General features: G+C 37.2%; 1 long non-coding RNA gene across 1 annotated transcript; it reads left to right on the top strand.

Annotated features, from left to right (window-relative positions):
- Positions 1 to 4,801: 4,801 nt before the first annotated feature.
- On the top strand, positions 4,802 to 8,131 carry LOC125498372 (uncharacterized). The gene is made up of 3 exons (XR_007275358.2): positions 4,802 to 5,022; positions 5,655 to 5,736; positions 7,834 to 8,131. It is a non-coding gene; the product is annotated as an uncharacterized LOC125498372 (long non-coding RNA).
- The last annotated feature ends 16,167 nt before the right edge of the window (positions 8,132 to 24,298 follow it).

Here is a 24,298-nt window from a genome sequence, read left to right as displayed (position 1 = left end):
GAAAGGACTTAAGTGCATATCCCTTTCCTCCAAGCCATGTCTCAAATGCCCACTTATGCCAAGTTTCTTAAGGAGCTCCCTCCAATAAGACCAAGCTCGAGGAAAGTGCTACTATTGCTTTGACCGCCAAGTTAGTGCCGTACTTCAAAACAAGCTCCCCAAGAAGCTTGAAGATCCGGGGTCATTTTCTATTCTTTGTGAAGATTGGGACTTGGAGCCCAAGAGGGCCTTGGCGGATTTGGGGGCGAGTGTGAGTTTGATGCCCTTGTCCATAGCTAAGCAACTTAATTTTGAACTCAAGCCTACAAGGAGGGTCATTCAACTCGCCGATAGATCGGTGAAGGTTCCATTGGAGAGTTGGAGGATGTGCCGGTCCAAGTTGGAAGGGTCTTCATCCCTTGTGACTTTGTGGTTATGGAGATGGAGGAAGACTCCCAAGTCCTCTTATACTTGGGAGGCCTTTCTTAAAACGGTCGGGGTTCTTGTTGATATGAAACGTGATGTTCTTACATTAAGGGTAGGAGATGAGAGCATGGAGTTTGCCTTCAAGCAATCAATGAAGTCTCCAATCATGGAAGAAGTGAAGAGGATAGATAGTTTTGATGAGGAGGTCTTGAGTTTGAAGGGTATGAGGAATAAGAAGGACCCTTTGGAAGATGTACTTTTGGGCGAGGATTTGGAGGATAATGAGGAAGGGAAGAACTTCAAGCTTGCCATGGATGCCTCTCCAACCTATTGCGCTAAGGAGAAGATCGAAGCCCTTGAGGTGCCTTCACCTAAGGAGGAGAGTTCTAAGCCTCCTCCCAAGGTAGAGTTGAAACCCCTTCCCCCTTCTTTAAAATATGCATTTCTTGGTGAGGGTGAGACTTACCCGGTGATGGTCAATGCATGCTTGAAGGCACTCAACTTACTCAACTTCTTGATGTCCTTCGGGAACATAGAAGTGCCATTGGGTATAGCATTGAAGATCTCAAGGGGTAAGTCCTACCTATGTCATGCATAGAATTCATCTTGATGACGATCATGCTTCTTCTATTGAGCCTCAAAGAAGGTTGAATCCCAATATGAAGGAAGTGGTCAAAAAGGAGGTCTTGAAACTCCTTGAGGCGGGGATAATCTACCCTATCTCCGATAGCCGGTGGGTTTGTCCCGTCCATGTGGTCCCTAAAAAGGGAGGCATGACCGTCATCACCAATGAAAAGGGAGAGCTAATCTCTACTAGATCGGTGACCGGGTGGCGTATGTGCATTGATTACCGGAGATTGAATAAAGGCACCTGGAAAGATCATTTCCCATCCCTTTTATAGATCAAATGTTGGAAAGGTTGGCGGGTCATTCCCATTTTGTTTCCTTGATGGTTATTCGGGGTTCTTTCAAATTCCCATCCACCCCGATGACCAAGAAAGGACTACATTCACTTGTCCATTTGGTACCTTTGCTTATCGAAGGATGCCATTTGGCTTGTGCAATGCGCCCTCTACATTCAAGAGATGTATGGCCGCCATCTTTTCTGACATGTTGGAAGACACCATTGAGGTATTCATGGATGACTTCTCCGTGGTAGGTTCATCTTTTGACGATTGTCTCAAGAACTTGAAAAATGTGCTTCAAAGATGTCAAAAGATGAATCTAGTGCTTAATTGGGAGAAGTGTCACTTCATGGTTGAGGATGGCATTGTGTTGGGACACAAGATTTCCCACAAGGAAATTGAGGTAGATAGGGCCAAGATTGAGGTCATAGAGAAGTTACCCCCACCTACTACGGTGAAAGGGGTGCGTTCTTTTTTGGGTCATGCAGGTTTCTATCGCCGGTTTCATAAAAGACTTCTCTAAGATTGCTAGGCCCCTATCTAGCCTCTTGCAAAAAGATTACGAGTTTGTTTTTTGATGATGTTGCATGAACGCTTTTGAGACTTTAAAGCATGCCCTTATTTCCCCCCATTGTGCAAGCTCCGGATTGGAGCTTGACTTTTGAACTAATGTGTGATGCTAGTGATTATGCAGTGGGAGCCGTTTTAGGGCAAAGAAAAGAGGGAAAAGCTTCATGTTGTTCACTATGCGAGCAAGACACTTGATTCGGCTCAAAAGAACTACGCCACAACGGAAAAAGTGTTGTTAGCGGTTGTGTTTGCCTTTGATAAGTTTTGGCCTTATCTTGTGTGCTCCAAAGTGGTAGTGTACACAGACCACTCGGCAATCAAATATCTTATGTCCAAGAAGGATGCGAAGCCGCGATTGATTAGATGGATCTTGCTCCTCCAAGAATTTGATATTGAGATTAGAGACAAGAAGGGAACGGAAAACTTGGTGGCCGACCACCTTTCACGGTTACCTTTGATTGAAGACTCCCCCTCCCATGAGATTCCCATTGATGATAGCTTAAAGGATGATCTCCTATACTCCATCAAAGCCCTTGATACCCCATGGTTTGCCGACATGGCGAACTACTTGGCTTGTGGGATTATTCCTTTTGAGTTTACATAGCAACAACGAAGGGGGTTTCTCCATGATTCTAAGTTTTATGCGTGGGAGGACCCACTTTTGTTCAAACAGGGGGAGGATGGTTTATACCGAAGATGCCTTCCCGATGATGAGATAGCAAGTGTCATAGAGAAATGTCATTCATCCCCTTTTGGAGGACATATGGGCTCCGACAAGACCGTTGCCAAGATCTTATCATGTGGATTGTGGTGGCCCACAATGTTCAAAGATGTTTGGAGCTTTGTTAAAGCTTGCGATCGGTGTCAAAGGGTTGGCAACATCTCAAAAAGGCATGAATTACCGCTCACCAACATTCTAGAGTTGGAGATCTTTGATGTTTGGGGGGTGGATTTCATGGGACCTTTCCCTTCTTCACTTGGTAACTCCTACTTCCTCCGTTTCTAAATAAGTGCAACACTTCTTGTTTTCACGTTTGCCAATGCATTATTTTAACCATTAATATCTTCAATTATCAATAAGTAAAAATTATAAAAAGTTGATATTAAAAAAATTCACATTGAGACGAATCTAACAAGATCCCACATGACTATGTTTTTCTTAAAATGTAAATCACCAAAGCTAAATAAAGTTGAAACTGTGAATAGTAAACACTATGCAAATGTTGCACTTATTTAGAAACGGAGGAAGTATATTTTAGTGGCGGTTGACTATGTCTCCAAATGGGTGGAAGCAATCGCCTCTCCTACAAACGATGCTAAGGTAGTTACCAAGCTCTTCAAGTCCGTGATATTGCCAAGGTTTGGGGTTCCAAGGGCCGTGATTAGTGGTAGAGGATCCCATTTCGTCAAAAAGAGTTTCCAAGCACTCCTCTCCAAACATGGGGTGCATCATAAAATGGGGCTCTCCTATCATCCATAATGTAGCGGCCAAACAGAAGTGTCAAATAGGGAGGTGAAGCTCATCTTGGAGAAAACCGTGAATCGATCTCGCAAGGATTGGTCATTAAAGCTCGATGATGCTTTATGGGCCTATAAGACAGCTTTTAAGACACCAATTGGTACAACCCCCTACAAGCTTGTGTATGGCAAATCATCCCACTTGCCAGTTGAGTTAGAGCACAAAGCATATTGGGCCATCAAGCTTTTGAATTTTGATCTCAAGTCATCCGGGGAAATAAGACTTTTGGATGTTCATGAGCTCGAAGAACTTAGGCGGGATGCCTATGAAAATGCTAGGATTTACAAGGAGAGAACTAAGGCTTGGCATGATCGAATGATAATGAAGAGAGAGTTCAAGGTAGGAGACAAGGTCCTTCTCTTCAACTCTAGGCTAAGACTCTTTCCGGGGAAACTTAAGTCTAGGTGGAGTGGACCGTTTGAAGTAAAAACGGTGTTCCCGCATGGAGCGGTGGAGGTGTGGAGTGAAAAAAAAGGGACGTTCAAAGTAAATGGGCAAAGACTCAAGGTATACCATGATAGAACCCAAATTGAGCACATTTGTCACATTGCTTTGGATGACTACCCCCTTTCCCTAAGAGAATTTTAATCGTGGGGAAGTCAAGCTAATGACTTTAAAGAAGCGCTTACGGGAGGCAATCCGGGTTCTAAGCTTTGGAAAAAAAAAAAGAGGAGTGAATAAGAGGTTTGTCATGAGAAAAATTGAAAGAGGAGTGAAAAAAATGAAAAAAATTGGCAAAGTGTTGAAGAAGGGAAGGAGGAGCGAGCCAAAAGAGCCCAAAAGGGGCGCTCCTGAGCAAGAGGAGCGGACGCTCCTCAAAAACAGGAGCGGGCGCTCCATCCTTCCAAAAAAAAAACCAGAAGAAGGCAGAGAGTTGGAGCGTGGGGGGAGCGATCAAGGAGCGGCCTGTAATGGCCGTATTTTGAAGCAGGTTTCATTAAAAGATAATTATATTTTATTAACTTAATTGTGTGTTATATTATAGTAAAACATCTTTGAAAAAAAAAATGAACTTTAATTTGGGTTTAAGTTATATTTTGAAAAAAATAAAATAAATAAAAATAAAAGAGAAAAACAGAAATTCTTCTCTCTCTTCGTGGCCTTGGTATTGTGCTGCCAAGTTGAATGAAATTTTGAGCTGTCAACATAAAAGCCTCATCAGATTTTTTTTTAGAATAAAAAGTTAGAAACTCATTCTTAACTCTTGATATTCATCAATCAGAAGATCAAAGAAACCCCAAAAAACCCCAATTCTTTCTCTCTCACACTCGACGTCCTCTTCTCTCACGCCGTTCCGATCACCGCTCCCGTTCTGCCAGCGTTTTGTTTTTTTTTTCGGTGTCGGTGCTGCTGCAGCCGTTTGTTGTTGTTTTCTTCTCTCTCCTCTTTGCGGCTGTTGGGTGTTCGACCTGTGATGCTCGACCGTGTGCTGCTAGTCGTTCTGTTCTTTTTCGTCTCTTGTGCTCCTGTATTGTTGCTGTTGTTATTCGGTTGGGGGTCCGACGCTGCCGCCGCTGGTGGTGGTCGAGTGCATCGTTGTTGCCCCCGTTTTCTCTCTCCTCTATTCGGTTGCTGCAGTATGTTGTTGTTGCTGTAGCTTCAGTTCTGGATTACGTTGGGAAGGTATAATTTTGAGTATTGTGAATCTTATTTCATCAAGTTCAATCTAATTTATATATGAATAATGGTTCTGATTTTTTAGCTGAATTTGTTATTGAGTTGGAAAATCAGATTATGAGATTTAAATTGGTATTATTTGGGTTGTTGTTATTAAAGATTGAAACTTTTGCTCAATTAGTAGATTGAAACTTTTTTTTAAGGCTAATAAGTGTTATATAAGAGTTTATTGAAATCATGAATAAGTTTCACAAACTCATTATTGTTTTACAGAATCATATCAGTTTATGTAACCTCCATACCTATGTTAGTTTTAAGAAACAATTTACGAAATCTGCTTGTATTTCTAAGAAAGTTGTTGAGTTGGAATAAGACCTTGATTCTAAAACTGAATTTTTGGAAAGGCATGTGATGTTAGAAATATGATGGTAACACTAAGGAGAAGCTAATTGGATTATCTTGAAGTAGAATTATCATGTGAGATAGAAAACTGTGAATTGGAAGGTGAAATAGTTTGTATTTAAGAGTTATAGTTCCTTCATAAAAGAGTTTAGAAGGTATGAGCAAGTTACTTCATTAATCTGAATTATAGCAGAGATGAATGTTAATTATTGTTATTATTGTTGTGAGGTGATTAGTGGAGAGATTGATTATGAATAAGGAGATATCGGACTCTTGAAGATTGTTATGGAGTCGAGTGTTATTCAAAGATGCGTAGAGGTACACATTGTCCATCCACTTTTGATTAGAAATTGGTATTTTTGTATGATCATGAGAGTTCTCTGAAAAACATTGGTTTTCAGCATTGATTTATGATGTTCTCTCCGGAAGCTTTAAGCTACAATGATTGAGATGTTTTATAAGCTTATTTTATTATAAATAGAGTATTTGATAAGCAATTAGAGTATTGTTCAAAGCTGATATTATTATATTAAACCTTCTATTGCAAAGTGATAAGTTTATGAATTATGATTTTGAACGACCTGATCTAAACTTACACTATCTGAGTATTACCATTCGTTGTACTAAACTTAATTATTTATGAGACTTAAGAGTATTAAATGGGATGTTGGGTGATTGTATAATAGGTTTCTATTTGCATGTTATGGTTGTATATAAATGAGTTCATAAGTGGGAGTGTTCAGACATAATTATCAAGTATAATCATTATATCTACTAGACAAGTTGTGAATTTATATTGTGGATGCAAATTATAGATAGATGCTTGTGATGTGAATCATTATGACTATAATATGAGTTTTCAAAAGGAAGGAGTTTCCGATATAAATTTTGAAGATTTTATCTTTCGGTTTCTCTAAGTTCATAAACTAATTATTGTGTTATATGTTTGTGAGGAAAAGACATCCAGATTATGATTAAACTATATTCTTAAAAAAACAAAAACACCTTTAGATATTCTCTGGAAGGAACTACTTTTGTATACACTGGGAATTTACGGTATTATTGGAGCCAGCAATAAATCATTTGGGATATTAGATTTTATATGAAATTGTAAAGTTATAAGTAAGTTTTCTGAACGTGTTTTGGGAAAGAAGAGAATTTCATACTAGAAGATATATCACATTATTTGGAGGTAGTCTTTGGAAAATTCTGCATCCTTGGAAATGGATTTGGAAGATAGAAAATATATGTTAGGAGATGGTTGTGCGTTTGATGGATTGTAAATAGGATTAAATGGAAAGGTTATTCTGCATGAAGAACATTTGTGTTTCAGATATAAAGTTTATATAGAACAATGAACTCTAATTTTTGGAGACATAATCTTTTGGTAAGCAATGTTTTGTTTTGGAGAATCCTTTATGGAAATGAAGCATAGCTTCTTTAAAGTCGGTATTGAAAGAGATTTAGCCAAAGAATTTTTATAAAGGTTGATTTATACCAAATTACTAAAATATTATGCAAGCAATTTAATTTGGGTATATCTAATACCCGAAAGTGATTCTATTATGACAATTTGAGATTTATGAATATGAATTTTCGAAAATATTAATTTATGATTCTGTTTTATGAGGGGAAGAAGCTGCTAAAGCAGTGACGAACAACATTTGTGGAGCAGGTTTGCTCATTATGTATTAGAGCGGGTATTGCTCTGGAGCGGGTATTGCTCCGTTATGTGAGGGTCATGACCTAAAAGTCTTGCAAGCAGTACAAAATGGAAGAGGGAAACGTCCCTTGTATAAAGCTTAGAGAATTCGCCTGAGAGGCAACTCTATTCGTGTTCTCTTCCCCAGTATAATATGATATGATTTCTGAAAGAAATTGTGAAATAAAATAGAATATATATTTGAGTATTCGAGTGGTTTGTGGAAAGTTATTTTAAAATTTAATTTCTGAAATAATGTTTTACTCAACCAAGTTATAGAGTTCATGCGCAAATATTGGAAATTATTATCAAGGAACTTGTTGGGACTTTATGCAGGAGTTAACTATGAACTATGATATATATATGGATTAAAGGTTTTGGATCATATGGATTGAATGTCCTTGTGTATGATCCACAGATGTGGGAGAGAATTATTGACGTAAAGTATGTTAGAGTTGACTTCGAAAGATTGTATTAGTTCTATGGAAGTAACATTACAAACTATGTTCAAATATTTGTTATATACTTCTTTAATTATGACTTCGATGTATCTTGATTTCAAATGTCTTGTAAAATCTTGATTACAATTGTTTCATAAGATAAGTTTAAATCTGTACATACGTTTTTTTTAGCCACTGAAAAGATGTTTTGGTTGGACAGTGTGTACTCAGTTTTCCTGATTTTGTTCTTGGAACCTGTCCTGGTGGGGGCAGAGTTCATTATTAGTGATCTTGCAGGTTCGTATGTGGAAAGCTCGAAATGGAGTAAAAGGAAGAATTTAGGTATCAAGTTTATAATTGGATGTAATGGTTCAGAGGCTGTATTTAGGATTACATATCTTTATTTGTGAAAAATTTATTATATTTGTTTTAAGAGTCGAGCAAGGTAGCATGTAATCTGTTAATTGGTTATTGAGGATGATTTGTTGTGGGCCTGACCCACAGGTCCAGGATCGTTTTAAGGTTTGTTCCGTTGCAAGATAATGAATGTAATTCGAGGTTATTAAGCGTTGATTGAGTTTTAGGAATGTTAAATATGATCAGTTAGCAGCTCGGAAGTGCGGGCTGTTACAGGTGGTATCAGAGCATGGTTATTTTAGAGTTGTCGTGATCTTCATATCATGGCATATGAGGTTAAGGAAGATATTTGGGAACGATTGAAATTGATTGGGTTATTAGTTAGTTGAAAATTGAGGAACTGAAAATGAGATATTAAAGGTTGAGTGTAGTGAAATTTGTAAACGTGGAAATTCTATTAGGTTTTAGATTTGAGTAGCTATAAGAGAAATATCGAATTATATTGATTGAGGTTGCAGAAGTGAGGAAAATTTTCTTATAAGATATTATAGTTTGTTATGAGTTCTGAGCTAATTTTTGTGAAAATCTTTTATGGAATGTATTTGTTTTGAAATGACCTAAAGTTTTAAGTTTTTAAATTTCGAGGACGAAATTTATATTAAGGGTGGTAGATTGTAATAGCCGTATTTTGAAGCAGGTTTCATTAAAAGATAATTATATTGTATTAGCTTAATTGTGTGTTATATTATAGTAAAACATCTTTGAAAAAAAAATGAACTTTAATTTGGGTTTAAGTTATATTTTGAAAAAAAAATAAAATAAAATAAAATAAAAATAAAAGAGAAAAACAGAAATTCTTCTCTCTCTTCGTGGCCTTGGTATTGTGCTGCCAAGTTGAATGAAATTTTGAGCTGTCAACACAAAAGCCTCATCAGATTTTTTTTTAGAATAAAAAGTTAGAAACTCATTCTTAACTCTTGATATTCATCAATCAGAAGATCAAAGAAACCCCAAAAAACCCCAATTCTTTCTCTCTCACACTCGGCGTCCTCTTCTCTCACGCCGTTCCGATCACCGCTCCCCATCTGCCGGCGTTTTGTTTTTTTTTTTCCGGTGTCGGCGCTGCTGCAGCCGTTTGTTGTTGTTTTCTTCTCTCTCCTCTTTGCGGCTGTTGGGTGTTCGACCTGTGATGCTCGACCGTGTGCTGCTGGTCGTTCTGTTCTTTTTCGTCTCTTGTGCTCCTATATTGTTGCTGTTGTTATTCGGTTGGGGGTCCGACGCCGCCGCCGCTGGTGGTGGTCGAGTGCATCGTTGTTGCCCCGCTTTTCTCTCTCCTCTATTCGGTTGCTGCAGTATGTTGTTGTTGCTGTAGCTTCAGTTCTGGATTACGTTGGGAAGGTATAATTTTGAGTATTGTGAATCTTATTTCATCAAGTTCAATCTAATTTATATATGAATAATGGTTCTGATTTTTATAGCTGAATTTGTTATTGAGTTGGAAAATCAGATTATGAGATTTAAATTGGTATTATTTGGGTTGTTGTTATTAAAGATTGAAACTTTTGCTCAATTAGTAGATTGAAACTTTTTTTTAAGGCTAATAAGTGTTATATAAGAGTTTATTGAAATCATGAATAAGTTTCACAAACTCATTATTGTTTTACAGAATCATATCAGTTTATGTAACCTCCATACCTATGTTAGTTTTAAGAAACAATTTACGAAATCTGCTTGTATTTCTAAGAAAGTTGTTGAGTTGGAATAAGACCTTGATTCTAAAACTGAATTTTTGGAAAGGCATGTGATGTTAGAAATATGATGGTAACACTAAGGAGAAGCTAATTGGATTATCTTGAAGTAGAATTATCATGTGAGATAGAAAACTGTGAATTGGAAGGTGAAATAGTTTGTATTTAAGAGTTATAGTTCCTTCATAAAAGAGTTTAGAAGGTATGAGCAAGTTACTTCATTAATCTGAATTATAGTAGAGATGAATGTTAATTATTATTATTATTGTTGTGAGGTGATTAGTGGAGAGATTGATTATAAATAAGGAGATATCGGACTCTTGAAGATTGTTATGGAGTCGAGTGTTATTCAAAGATGCGTAGAGGTACACATTGTCCATCCACTTTTGATTAGAAATTGGTATTTCTGTATGATCATGAGAGTTCTCTGAAAATACATTGGTTTTCAGCATTGATTTATGATGTTCTCTCCGGAAGCTTTAAGCTACAATGATTGAGATGTTTTATAAGCTTATTTTATTATAAATAGAGTATTTGATAAGCAATTAGTGTATTGTTCAAAGCTGATATTATTATATTAAACCTTCTATTGCAAAGTGATAAGTTTATGAATTATGATTTTGAACGACCTGATCTAAACTTACACTATCTGAGTATTACCATTCGTTGTACTAAACTTAATTATTTATGAGACTTAAGAGTATTAAATGGGATGTTGGGTGATTGTATAATAGGTTTCTATTTGCATGTTATGGTTGTATATAAATGAGTTCATAAGTGGGAGTGTTCAGACATAATTATCAAGTATAATCATTATATCTACTAGACAAGTTGTGAATTTATATTGTGGATGCAAATTATAGATAGATGCTTGTGATGTGAATCATTATGACTATAATATGAGTTTTCAAAAGGAAGGAGTTTCCGATATAAATTTTGAAGATTTTATCTTTCGGTTTCTCTAAGTTCATAAACTAATTATTGTGTTATATGTTTGTGAGGAAAAGACATCCAGATTATGATTAAACTATATTCTTAAAAAAAACAAAAACACCTTTAGATATTCTCTGGAAGGAACTACTTTTGTATACACTGGGAATTTACGGTATTATTGGAGCCAGCAATAAATCATTTGGGATATTAGATTTTATATGAAATTGTAAAGTTATAAGTAAGTTTTCTGAACGTGTTTTGGGAAAGAAGAGAATTTCATACTAGAAGATATATCACATTATTTGGAGGTAGTCTTTGGAAAATTCTGCATCCTTGGAAATGGATTTGGAAGATAGAGAATATATGTTAGGAGATGGTTGTGCGTTTGATGGATTGTAAATAGGATTAAATGGAAAGGTTATTCTGCATGAAGAACATTTGTGTTTCAGATATAAAGTTTATATAGAACAATGAACTCTAATTTTTGGAGACATAATCTTTTGGTAAGCAATGTTTTGTTTTGGAGAATCCTTTATGGAAATGAAGCATAGCTTCCTTTAAAGTCGGTATTGAAAGAGATTTAGCCAAAGAATTTTTATAAAGGTTGATTTATACCAAATTACTAAAATATTATGCAAGCAATTTAATTTGGGTATATCAAATACCCGAAAGTGATTCTATTATGACAATTTGAGATTTATGAATCTGAATTTTCGAAAATATTAATTTATGATTCTGTTTTATGAGGGGAAGAAGCTGCTAAAGCAGTGACGAACAACATTTGTGGAGCAGGTTTGCTCATTATGTATTAGAGCGGGTATTGCTCTGGAGCGGGTATTGCTCCGTTATGTGAGGGTCATGACCTAAAAGTCTTGCAAGCAGTAAAAATGGAAGAGGGAAACGTCCCTTGTATAAAGCTTAGAGAATTCGCCTGAGAGGCAACTCTATTCGTGTTCTCTTCCCCAGTATAATATGATATGATTTCTGAAAGAAATTGTGAAATAAAATAGAATATATATTTGAGTATTCGAGTGGTTTGTGGAAAGTTATTTTAAAATTTAATTTCTGAAATAATGTTTTACTCAACCAAGTTATAGAGTTCATGCGCAAATATTGGAAATTATTATCAAGGAACTTGTTGGGACTTTATGCAGGAGTTAACTATGAACTATGATATACATATGGATTAAAGGTTTTGGATCATATGGATTAAATGTCCTTGTGTATGATCCACAGAAGTGGGAGAGAATTATTGACGTAAAGTATGTTAGAGTTGACTTCGAAAGATTGTATTAGTTCTATGGAAGTAACATTACAAACTATGTTCAAATATTTGTTATATACTTCTTTAATTATGACTTCGATGTATCTTGATTTCAAATGTCTTGTAAAATCTTGATTACAATTGTTTCATAAGATAAGTTTAAATCTGTACATACGTTTTTTTTAGCCACTGAAAAGATGTTTTGGTTGGACAGTGTGTACTCAGTTTTCCTGATTTTGTTCTTGGAACCTGTCCTGGTGGGGGCAGAGTTCATTGTTAGTGATCTTGCAGGTTCGTATGTGGAAAGCTCGAAATGGAGTAAAAGAAAGAATTTAGGTATCAAGTTTATAATTGGATGTAATGGTTTAGAGGCTGTATTTAGGATTACATATCTTTATTTGTGAAAAATTTATTATATTTGTTTTAAGAGTCGAGCAAGGTAGCATGTAATCTGTTAATTGGTTATTGAGGATGATTTGTTGTGGGCCTGACCCACAGGTCCAGGATCGTTTTAAGGTTTGTTCCGTTGCAAGATAATGAATGTAATTCGAGGTTATTAAGCGTTGATTGAGTTTTAGGAATGTTAAATATGATTAGTTAGCAGCTCGGAAGTGCGGGCTGTTACAGGTGGTATCAGAGCATGGTTATTTTAGAGTTGTCGTGATCTTCATATCATGGCATATGAGGTTAAGGAAGATATTTGGGAACGATTAAATTGATTGGGTTATTAGTTAGTTGAAAATTGAGGAACTGAAAATGAGATATTAAAGGTTGAGTGTAGTGAAATTTGTAAACGTGGAAATTCTATTAGGTTTTAGATTTGAGTAGCTATAAGAGAAATATCGAATTATATTGATTGAGGTTGCAGAAGTGAGGAAAATTTTCTTATAAGATATTATAGTTTGTTATGAGTTCTGAGCTAATTTTGTGAAAATCTTTTATGTAATGTATTTGTTTTGAAATGACCTAAAGTTTTAAGTTTTTAAATTTCGAGGACGAAATTTATATTAAGGGTGGTAGATTGTAATAGCCGTATTTTGAAGCAGGTTTCATTAAAAGATAATTATATTGTATTAACTTAATTGTGTGTTATATTATAGTAAAACATCTTTGAAAAAAAAATGAACTTTAATTTGGGTTTAAGTTATATTTTGAAAAAGAAAAAAAAAATAAATAAAATAAAAATAAAAGAGAAAAACAGAATTTCTTCTCTCTCTTCGTGGCCTTGGTATTGTGCTGCCAAGTTGAATGAAATTTTGAGCTGTCAACACAAAAGCCTCATCAGATTTTTTTTTAGAATAAAAAGTTAGAAACTCATTCTTAACTCTTGATATTCATCAATCAGAAGATCAAAGAAACCCCAAAAAACCCCAATTCTTTCTCTCTCACACTCGGCGTCCTCTTCTCTCACGCCGTTCCGATCACCGCTCCCCTTCTGCCGGCGTTTTGTTTTTTTTTTCAGGTGTCGGCGCTGCTGCAGCCGTTTGTTGTTGTTTTCTTCTCTCTCCTCTTTGCGGCTGTTGGGTGTTCGACCTGTGATGCTCGACCGTGTGCTGTTGGTCGTTCTGTTCTTTTTCGTCTCTTGTGCTCCTGTATTGCTGCTGTTGTTATTCGGTTGGGGGTCCGACGCCGCCGCTGGTGGTGGTCGAGTGCATCGTTGTTGCTTCGTTTTCTCTCTCCTCTATTCGGTTGCTGCAGTATGTTGTTGTTGCTGTAGCTTCAGTTCTGGATTACGTTGGGAAGGTATAATTTTGAGTATTGTGAATCTTATTTCATCAAGTTCAATCTAATTTATATATGAATAATGGTTCTGATTTTTATAGCTGAATTTGTTATTGAGTTGGAAAATCAGATTATGAGATTTAAATTGGTATTATTTGGGTTGTTGTTATTAAAGATTGAAAACTTTTGCTCAATTAGTAGATTGAAACTTTTTTTTAAGGCTAATAAGTGTTATATAAGAGTTTATTGAAATCATGAATAAGTTTCACAAACTCATTATTGTTTTACAGAATCATATCAGTTTATGTAACCTCCATACCTATGTTAGTTTTAAGAAACAATTTACGAAATCTGCTTGTATTTCTAAGAAAGTTGTTGAGTTGGAATAAGACTTTGATTCTAAAACTGAATTTTTGGAAAGGCATGTGATGTTAGAAATATGATGGTAACACTAAGGAGAAGCTAATTGGATTATCTTGAAGTAGAATTATCATGTGAGATAGATAACTGTGATTTTGTTCTTGGAACCTGTCCTGGTGGGGGCAGAGTTCATTGTTAGTGATCTTGCAGGTTCGTATGTGGAAAGCTCGAAATGGAGTAAAAGGAAGAATTTAGGTATCAAGTTTATAATTGGATGTAATGGTTCAGAGGCTGTATTTAGGATTATATATCTTTATTTGTGAATAATTTATTATATTTGTTTTAAGAGTCGAGCAAGGTAGTATGTAATCTGTTAATTGGTTATTGAGGATGATTTGTTGTGGGCCTGACCCACAGGTCCAGGATCGTTTTAAGGTTTGTTCCGTTGCAAGATAATGAATGTAATTCGAGGTTATTAAGCGTTGATTGAGTTTTAGGGATGTTAAATATGATTAGCTAGCAGCTCGGAAGTGCGGGCTGTTACACGGCCGCTCCGTCCCCCCGCAAAAAGATCAAAAAAACAGAACTTTGGAGCGATAGGGGAGCGTTGAAGGAGCGCCCTGCTCCACGCTTGGAGCGGGCGCTCCCTTTTAGCTGGAGCAGGCGCTCCATAGCGACCACACGTTTTTTTTAACCCTTTTTTTGTCCATCCGGCCCCCCTTCTTTCTCACTCACTTTCCCCTTCTCTCTCACTCACATTCCCCTTCTCAACTTTCATTCAAACCCTCTTTTCTCTCTCTAACCTCCATTAAAACTCCACCTTCAAACCTTCATATCTCCTTCATTTCTCAACATTTTCACTCACTTCCTTCACAAAACCTTCATATTTTCTCCTCCTCTACAAAAAGAACCCACTTTCGTCCAAAAACCCCAATTTCGAAAATTCATCATCACTTAAAGAAAAAGGGTAAGGAGCACGATTGAAGCTTGAAATAGCCGACATTGTTCGCAATTGGGAATTTCTTCACCCCTCTTAAAGAGGGAGGTAAAACCCTAACCCTAACTTTCATTTTTTCTTCTAGATTTGGTTAGTAAATTTGAATATATGATGATTGTGGTGTTCTTGTGGATTAGCTGGTAGATTTAGATAGATTTTGATTTTTATTCTGATTTTTGGAATTTTTGTGTGATTTCTTTCGTTGTTTTCCTTTTAGTTACTTACTCCTTTTATCTTTCTAGTTTCTTTTGTTTTTATTTTTTTTATATATAGTCTCTTTTCAATTTTTCTTATTTTTACTTTGCTTTTTTCTTTGTCTTATCGGTGCCCTTATTTTTGTGTTATTGTTGGGTGAGCTCGTGTCTTTTGATTTTTAAAACTATCACTTGGTTGAGCTATTCTCTTAAACTCCAAGATGTTTCGTTCGCGTAAAAAAAGTAAAAAGATCATGGCTCAACCTCCCAAAGAACCCAAGGGCACCCTTCCGGCTCTTAAGTTCGTCAAACCCGAACATAAACGTTGTATGACGAACTTAAGCACCGGAAGATCAAGGCTTCCAAGTTTTTCCATTGACACCCTTGAAAGTCTAGGGATAAGATTGATGTAAGGCGTGCCTTGTTTGCTTTAGGCATGGAACGCTTTCACACTTTAGCGCCTTGACGTATGAGCGCCTCACCTTGGAATTCTTAGCCTCTCTCGAGAGACGTGAGGTTGAGGGACATGAGGGGGAGTATGAAATCTCCTTCCAATTGTTCAATCAACCCCAATGCATCTCTTTGGCGAGGCTTAATGAAATTTTCCAATGTGATGCCTCAAACGCCATTCGCAATCCCGAGACTTGGCAATACCCCCTTCTATCAAAGGGACGTATTTTGGCGCGACATTGCCGGATACGCCCCTTTTGATCCAAAGACGGGATATTCCTCTCATATGCATTCCCCCATTCTTAGATACATTCACCGCCTCCTTGTTACCTCCATTTACTCAAAAAAGAAACCAAGTAAGGTAGCATCGAGGAGGTGAGTGCACTCTACTTGCCTCCCATCACCCTGAAGAAATGGGGGCAAGCTGAATTTCGGATTTCTATTTCTCCAACGGTGTCTTGCTATACGCCGTGGGGAATTATTCAAATCCGATATTCATTGTGGGGGATGTTACTATCATTGCCTCCGCTCTTGGGTTTGGGAGCAACTCTCTTTGTTGACTCCAGTTGATGAAACCCCTTCCTTGATTTGCACTATATTAGACGCCGGGTGGATGACTTTACCCCGACCCGAGCGGTTTGTTTGGAAGGTAAGGGGTCGTCATCACTGTTACCTCCCAAACCCACGGTGACCCATTTGATCGCGAGGGGAGGATGGTGAGATTCTTCTCATCCCTTTTGACCCCCCGTCGCGGAGCCCAGCCGCACGCGGCAACTTAGCTCCTCCTCCCATCAAGAGGAGCCGAGTTCCAGCCGGCGTGCCTCAGTGTCATCCTGCTCTTTTGACTATGAGGGGGCCTACACAGTCTTGCTCTCAACCAGGATCGTATGATGAATATGATCCAAGGCATGAGAAAGACTTGAGTGGTATGATGGTAAAACTGATGCTATGTACCATCACCATGTGCAGAGTGGAAATGTTGACCCTTATGTCAACTTTCCAAATTGGCCTCCTCAACATGGGCCAATACCGGGATGGAATGAACGCCAACCCACGTACCCGTATTGGCCCCAACGCACCCACCCTATGATTGGCGAGCACCCGGGGGTTCCAACCCCATGGGTGATCCCGCTATCCCCACCCCTAGGCGCTTGGCCGCCGGGCTACACGGGCGGTTGGGAGCCTCATGGCCCCCCTCCGGAAGCCGGTCCATCTCACATGGACGAGGACTAGTTCTTTTGCCCCGCTCCCTCTTTACTCTTTTGCATGATTGCACCGAGGACGGTGCCTTGATTGTTGGGGGGTGTTTATATTTGGTTATGCTCGCGGGATGTGGCTTCTTTTTAAGGGTTTGGGGTGTCTTTTTGGGTGCGCATCTTAGAGAGGATGCATTGCTAGGTCGGGTTTACGGGGCATGATAGGAGAGTGTGCTTCATTGTTTATTGCCTTGAGGAATTTGATGACGACCATGGTTGACTTTTTCTTGTATATTACATGTATATAACTTTTCCTTTCTACTTTTTTTTGTTGCTTTGTATATATCTTTTTGCTTTACTTTCTTTTATTTTCTTCTTATCTTCTTTAGGTCTTAGACTTGCATGTAGTATAGTTGCATGCATGATAGTTTGCATGTAGCTTATAATGCATATAGAATTTGCTATAAAAAAAAAAAAAAAAAAAAAAAAACATCAAAAAGATTTTTGCATCACCTAATTAAGGAATAACTCTATGATTGAATTTAGAGGTAGAGGTTGGGAACTTGGCTTTTGAGTAGGGTGATTTAGCTTGAGTGTCTTATGTGCTCGTTAGGAGTATTAGGGGTGTTTAAGCTTGGATGCCTAGGTCTTGGTACTAATAGACCCCTCGATTGTCCGAGACTCGCCTTAGCGTGAATTAATGCCACTTTTCCCTATAAAAGTCTTTACTCTCTCCTTTGACCTTGGATAGCCTTTTGCTACCTTGAGAACCTTTCTAGCTCAATAAATGGAAGGCTAGTAGCCTTAAAAAAAAAAAAAAAAAGAAAAAGAAAAAGATCCCTTTGGCTAATTGGATCAAATAAGTGGTGCATAAGAACCCACAAGGCTAGTAGCCTATATCATGCTTTGGCCCCTAGAGATGCTCCAATGCCTTGGGTATGAGCTACCGTACCCTCTTATCGCGTCTCATATTGAGTGATCGGTACCGTGCCTCAGAAACATGACTATCGAGTGAGAGGTAGACCGCGTGAGGAGGTAGTCTAGGGCCCTTGCAACAAAAAAAAAGGAAGTTAGCTAGTGAATAAATAGGCTAGCTTGGGGGATCTTGTGAGCTTGTTGGGCGCGATTGGTACAAGGTTGAGCGAGTTTTTCCATTTTGTAGGGAAAGGTTTCACTTAAAATCAATGAGGGCTTGGGTGATAGTTGAGGGTCGTCTAAGACAATCATTTTCTTTGCACACTAGCTTAGACCAGCCCTTTGACCCCTAACTTGTGGATAAGGAAGGACGACTATAAGCTTCGAAAGTTGGTCGAGATTTCCCTTTGCCTTGACACCTCTTATAAGACGAGGACCTTGATTTTGTGATACCCTTTATTAGTTTTTATTCATGCATTGGTTTCCTTGAGATTGTTGATTGCTTGAGGACAAGCAATTAGCAAGCTTTGGGAAATTTGATAAGTTGACTTTAGGTTCACTTATTTGCATTTAGTTTAGGTCATTGAGATTCATTTTAGGCCATTTAGTTTCCTTTTTCTTCCCCTTTTCCATCATTTCTCATATTCTCATGCTTAGCATTTAGTTTTAGTTCATTTGCATATTATTAGGTTGCATATAGGTCATTTCATTTGCATGTGCATTCTACCCCCTCCCCCATCTAATATGTTCTTGGAGTGTTTTGAAGCAAAGACAAGCAAGGAAGAGGCGCCAAGCAGAGGAGCGGGCGCTCCATATTAGACAAAGGCAAATGGCAGTAGCTTGGAGCGGCCCAGGAGCTTTCAAGGAGCTGGCGCTCCAAGGCTGGAGCGGGCGCTCCATGTTAGTAGGAGCGGGCGCTCCATTGCCGAAATTTCCCATTGTTGGCAGAAGCTTGGAGCGGCCTAGGAGCGGTGCAGGAGCGGGCGCTCCAACGTCCAGATTTTCCGATTTTTTTGTTTCGTCTTTTACAACTTTGCCCTTATTGCTACGGGGTATAAAACCAATTTTGTAATAATTCTAAGACTAAGCTTTTAATTTCGAAATTAATTAGTTCTAATGAGAGAGAGTTTTTAGAGAGAGAAGTAGAACTTAAAGAGAGAAACTATATCTAAACCTTGAATGTGGGTTATTGAAGCTATTTCAATGGAGTTTTGCATTTGATTTTCATCCATCTTTGAGTATTTCTTCTATCTCTTCTCTTTATTAACTTAAACTTGTTTTAGTATTGATTAGTAGTAATTAGTTGATGATTAACTTATTAGATATGATTTTCACCATTGTTGCTTCACCATTGATGCTTCAAGCTTTTTATTTATTCATTTCCATGGCTAGTGAGTAGATTAGTAGCTAGGGGAAGGGTACGACCTTGTTAATCATGTGTTGGCCTTGAAAGTTAAGCTTGGGGGTGTGATTTGGGTGAGACTGTGTTGTCTAGCTAATTTGATTGCCTTGTTTATTTGATTGATCACCATTTGAACTTGTTATGGAAATCTAAGGTGAATGATTGAGAAATGAAACCTTAGATAGACCTTTAGCTAGATTTTAGGTTGGCTTCACCATGAAAATAGGTGATTGACTCCCTAGGACCTTATTTGGGTCGCTATGAGTTGTGGAAATGCTTGATTAATTGATTTTACCATGAGAATAGGTAAAATCGGTTGATTAAGCCCTCTTAATTAGCTCAAGAGAGTAATTAGGAAACGTTTGAGTGACTTAGTCCCCTAATCGACCCTAACGAATCCCCTTGGCTTGACAATTTGGTTAATTATTTGTTAGCTTGTGAATCCCCTATCCCTCTTAATATAGTTTAATTCGAATCATTTAGTCTATTTGTTAGTTTCTTAGTTCCTAATTTCTTAGTTGTTCACTAATCTCAAAAACCCCAAAAATAGGCTTAGCTCGCTAAATCGCATTCAACCCTTGATTAATCTTTGCTTCCTTGTGGATTCGACCCTTTCTTATCCTATATTAGGCTAAGTTAGGTATTTAATTTGGCACGTGCAACCACCGTGTCAAGATACACTAGAGTTGCAGGAGATGTGGCTTTAGGTAAAAAATCATTATAAAGTCGTAGCTAATGTGTTGTTGATTCGGGAACTTCGCATTTATGTCTCCACCCGAGTTTTATTAAACTTCAGTATGACAACTTTATGTCTGATAGAGGGTCAAATTGTTGTAAATTTTTATGTAATTGAAATAGCAGAGTCAGAGTTGCAGTTGTATTTAATGTGTTTTGATTCGGAGTATTATAATATAATTTTGAGGATGTCTTGGCTGAGCAAGAACCGAGCTATCATCAAATGTCATTAGGTGAAATCACCAAGCAAAGTAGTATTATATAGCAGAGTGTTTCGACAACCTCGGAAGAACTAAAAAGTGATAAATGAAGATGTGTTACCGAAAATAACAGAAATTCCCACCCTCATCCTTGAAAACCACCTCAATCCTCTTAAAAACCACTCCCACCCCTCGAAAATCACCCCCCCCCCCCCCGAAAAAATCCCCCATCCACCTAAAAACCAGACTGGTGAGGGGGGATTTAAGGGGGTGGGGTGGTTTTAAGGGTGGAAATTTCATCCGCATGTGCTCCTATTCTCCTCTCTCACCTCTCCTTCCATCCTCCTCCCTCTCTCTCTCTCTCTCGCGGCTCTCACTTACCCATCCATCCTCCTCTTTCCCTCTCCTCTCTAACTTGATATTTCTGACAGCATGAAAGGCAAGAGCCCGAAAATTATGGGTCGCAAAAGGGGGTGGGTGGTGCTGGGGTGGTGTACGTGCAACGTGGGTTAGTATGGAGGAAGGAGAAGGGGTGATTATGAGTGAGTGATTCGATCAGATTTTGACGGTGGCAGGGGGAGCGTGTAGTTGGAAGTTAGGGAAGGGGATTTCAATGGAAATAGAAGGGGTGGTAGGGGAGGGGGAGGCAAATGGGTGGCATGTGAAGAAAGAGGGAGAAGAGAGAAAGAGGAGGAAGGAAAAACTCTTTCCTATCTCACCTGAAATTATGGCAGCAAGTTAGAGCTTGGCATTGGAGGGGAGGCAGATGGGTGGCAGGTGTAGGGGTATATTGATGTTACATCAGCGAGTGATCGCCTATGCTTTTAGTTAGTTAAAGCCCATAATAAATTTACAGTCTGCATGATATGGAATGGAAGTTGAGGAATTTGCCTTAAAATCGTAAAGGTTTTATTAAATTAAGTAACCTAAGAGGTTTATATTGATCATCAAAAATTAAGGTATATCTTTATTTATAAAGAGATGAAAGTGAGACAACGAAGGTAACTAAAATTGCTCAAGAATTATGAAATAGACATTTAGTATCGTCAGGAAGGCACATGCTTTAAACAGGAAACCTCGCTAGGAAAATGATTTCATCATTTCGATACCTATAGGAGTTATATAAAGATTAATGCAATTGGAGTTGAATGTGGTTAAGGAAGGAGATTTGCGAGAAGAACTACATGTTTTATGATATAAACATTCCTTTGGGGGAAATGTGAGCTAAGTATATCAAGGAACTGAGGTTAAAGATAGAGAGCAATGAGACAACGTATTTTTGAAGTATATGGTGATGAAAGAATATGAATGAATGGGAAAATAGTGAGTATTGATGATTCAGAGCTGGAAAAAAGAGAGGATTTTGATAGAGGCGGATAGCAACTGAAGAGGACAAGAAGACTCGAGATATAAATTTGGTGGAAAGGGTTGAAGCGAGATATGCCGCAATATGATGCAAAATACTTAAATTGTCAGGAAGTGAATTTTAAGGGGAGATGTTACATGAGAAAACATAGTGTGTTTATTTAAATGTTGGAAGATATGTTGCAACCTTATATATAGGAGTTTAAGGCTTTATGAGAAGATAAATTAGCATACATATAATTCTTCTATAATAATAGCTACCAGTCGAGTAAGGCTCCGTACGAATTCTTGTATGGATGTAAATCTCTAACACTTATTGATTGGGATGATGAGAGCCGGGACTTTCGGCCAGTATGGCTTGATAAGATCATGAGATTAAGAAGCAAGTGCAAGTAATTCGAGTGAAAAAAGGAAATGAGGATAGCTTAGGCTATAGGTATTCTACCTTTTATTTCAAGAACTATTGTAGTTAACTTATAAAGTCTCCGAGAAGTGTTTGTCATATTTTAATTGTCAATTGTCACCATTAAAGCGTTACGAGTTCCATTATTAAGAAAAAGCATGAATTCTGAAATGTTCTATATATATTATTTCTTGTTTAAGTGGCGTATAGTGAACAAAATTTGTTTCGGGATTTGTTTTACTAAATCATTGAGACTCAATGAATCTCTCAATCGTAATGTTCTCCTCTAGATTACTCTGGAAAATGTTGTAAGAAATGGTTAGCTTAGTGATTTGGTATATGCTATAAAAACCTTAGAACCTAGGGATATGAGTTACGGAGATATGAATTTATGTAATTAAGATTAAGCAAATAATGTTACCCAACGACTCTTAAGAAAGGGGAAGTATATATTATAAAGTTAGACGGTACCCTTGGTTAAGAACTCAAATCGACTAGCGCGGGATGAGCAACATGTAAGAACAAATTAAATACGTGAGATCGGGTTCCTTAGTATTCTAAAGTACAATATAAGTTTTTGGTTGAAACTTCTTTAAGGGAGGTCAAGTGTAATAGCCTCACTTTTTAAACTAATATCATTAAGATAACCGAGATTTGCTAACATACTAATCAACACTTAATCAGTTGCGTTTTTTAGAAATAAGAGAATTGTGAATAGTACCTATGTGAAATTTGTTTAAGAATCTGAATATTATTAATACAAATTATGAATAAAGATAATTTATTTACGAATTACGTTAAGAACATTGAGCATCGTTCCGAAATTTTGAGATTTCAAGCTATCATAGGTATTGTGTTTTAGATACTCTATAATTATTATGATTTAAGGGCTAAATGAGCCATAATATCTTTATTAATTTATACGACATATTTAGAGAATTTAGTTTCAGTATAATGAAGGATTATAGTCTAATTCAAGAAGGTTAAGGACTAAGAAAAACCAGAAAATTTTAGAATGCTCCTAAGCTGTAAAAAGATAATTTTTACTGTAAATAATGGTGGCCAAAACACAATATTTTACTGTAAAACGTAATTATGTTATCCAAAATCACAATATATAGTTTACTTTTTAGCATATTTATGTCATAATTATTTAATGTCTTTAATATGCAATGTTTGTAGTATTTATCAACTAATTGATTATTCAAGGTCATAAACTGAATCAGGAAGAACAACACAAGCAAATCAAGGCACAAATCAGTAGTCGGTGGGTCGTTTAATCGTTAAGGCATCGTTTAGGTGTTACAAAAATGTCCCCATATTTGTAGAAACCGTGAACCTAAGAAGGATGAATAGCAATACAATTGAATCACGACATGAAGCGGTTTTCCATACATCGTTCGCTCATTCAGGCCTTCATTATGTTTTAAAATAATGTCACCATATTTGTAGAAAACCTAAACCTGGAAGGATGAACAACAATACAACTGAATCACGATTCACGACACGAATCAATAGTTGATATGTAGTTCGCTCGTTCAGGCCTTCTTTATATTTTTACATAATGTCACCATATTTGTAGAAACCCTAACATCATTGTCATAACAAATCCAGTTAAGAACACTATTGTAGCTATTTACAAAGACATGATTAATATGGGACCCGACACAATACCACTAATTATAAACACAAGATTCTCTTATGGGAACACATACATCTTTGACATGCTATGTGTTGTCATCCCCTAAACTATTTATAATTAAATCATACTTGTACAAGGTGGAATTTTTTTTTTTTTGGGGGGGGGGGGGGGGAGGGAATACACTTCACCATTTGTATTATTGAAGATCATGTACTTAATTAGAATGAACAATCGAATCACGACACAAATCATTACTCGATGGCTCGTTCGATCGTTTGGGCCTCGTTTATGTTTTTCAATTATGCTACCCTATTTGTAGAAACTATAACCTTATAAAGGAATAACACAAATTAGCTACCCTGAACTTACCCTAAACTAAAAAAAGGACGTTTCGTTGGTCGGTACGTTCGATTGTGCAGTCCTTTATTATGTTTTACATTAATGTCACATATATTTGTAGAAACCCCAAACATAAGAAGGATGAACAACAATGTAACAGAATCACGAGATGAATCACTAGTCGGTACTTTGTTTTAACATAAAGTCAAAAGTAGAAACCTTAACATCATTGGCACAACAAACTCATTCAAGAGTACAATTATAGTAATACAAAAGATATGGTTAAGATGGGACCCAACATAATACTAGTAATTATAAACCCAAGATTCTCTTATAGGAACAAGATACATCAATTATAGTTTACACCATCCACTTCCTCCACCATCCACTTCCTCCGCCTAAGAAGAAAGGAAAAAATTTAAGTTACATTCTAACATCAATTATAGCTATACCTTGGTTTTCTTCTTCCTTTTACATTCCTTCATGACTTTCGATCTCTTCATGACCTTATTAAAA

This window comes from Beta vulgaris, chromosome 6, assembly GCF_026745355.1.
Source record: "Beta vulgaris subsp. vulgaris cultivar EL10 chromosome 6, EL10.2, whole genome shotgun sequence".
Lineage (NCBI taxonomy): Eukaryota > Viridiplantae > Streptophyta > Magnoliopsida > Caryophyllales > Amaranthaceae > Beta > Beta vulgaris.
Note: the sequence above shows the minus strand (reverse complement) of the source record. Positions and strands in the feature narration are given on the sequence as shown.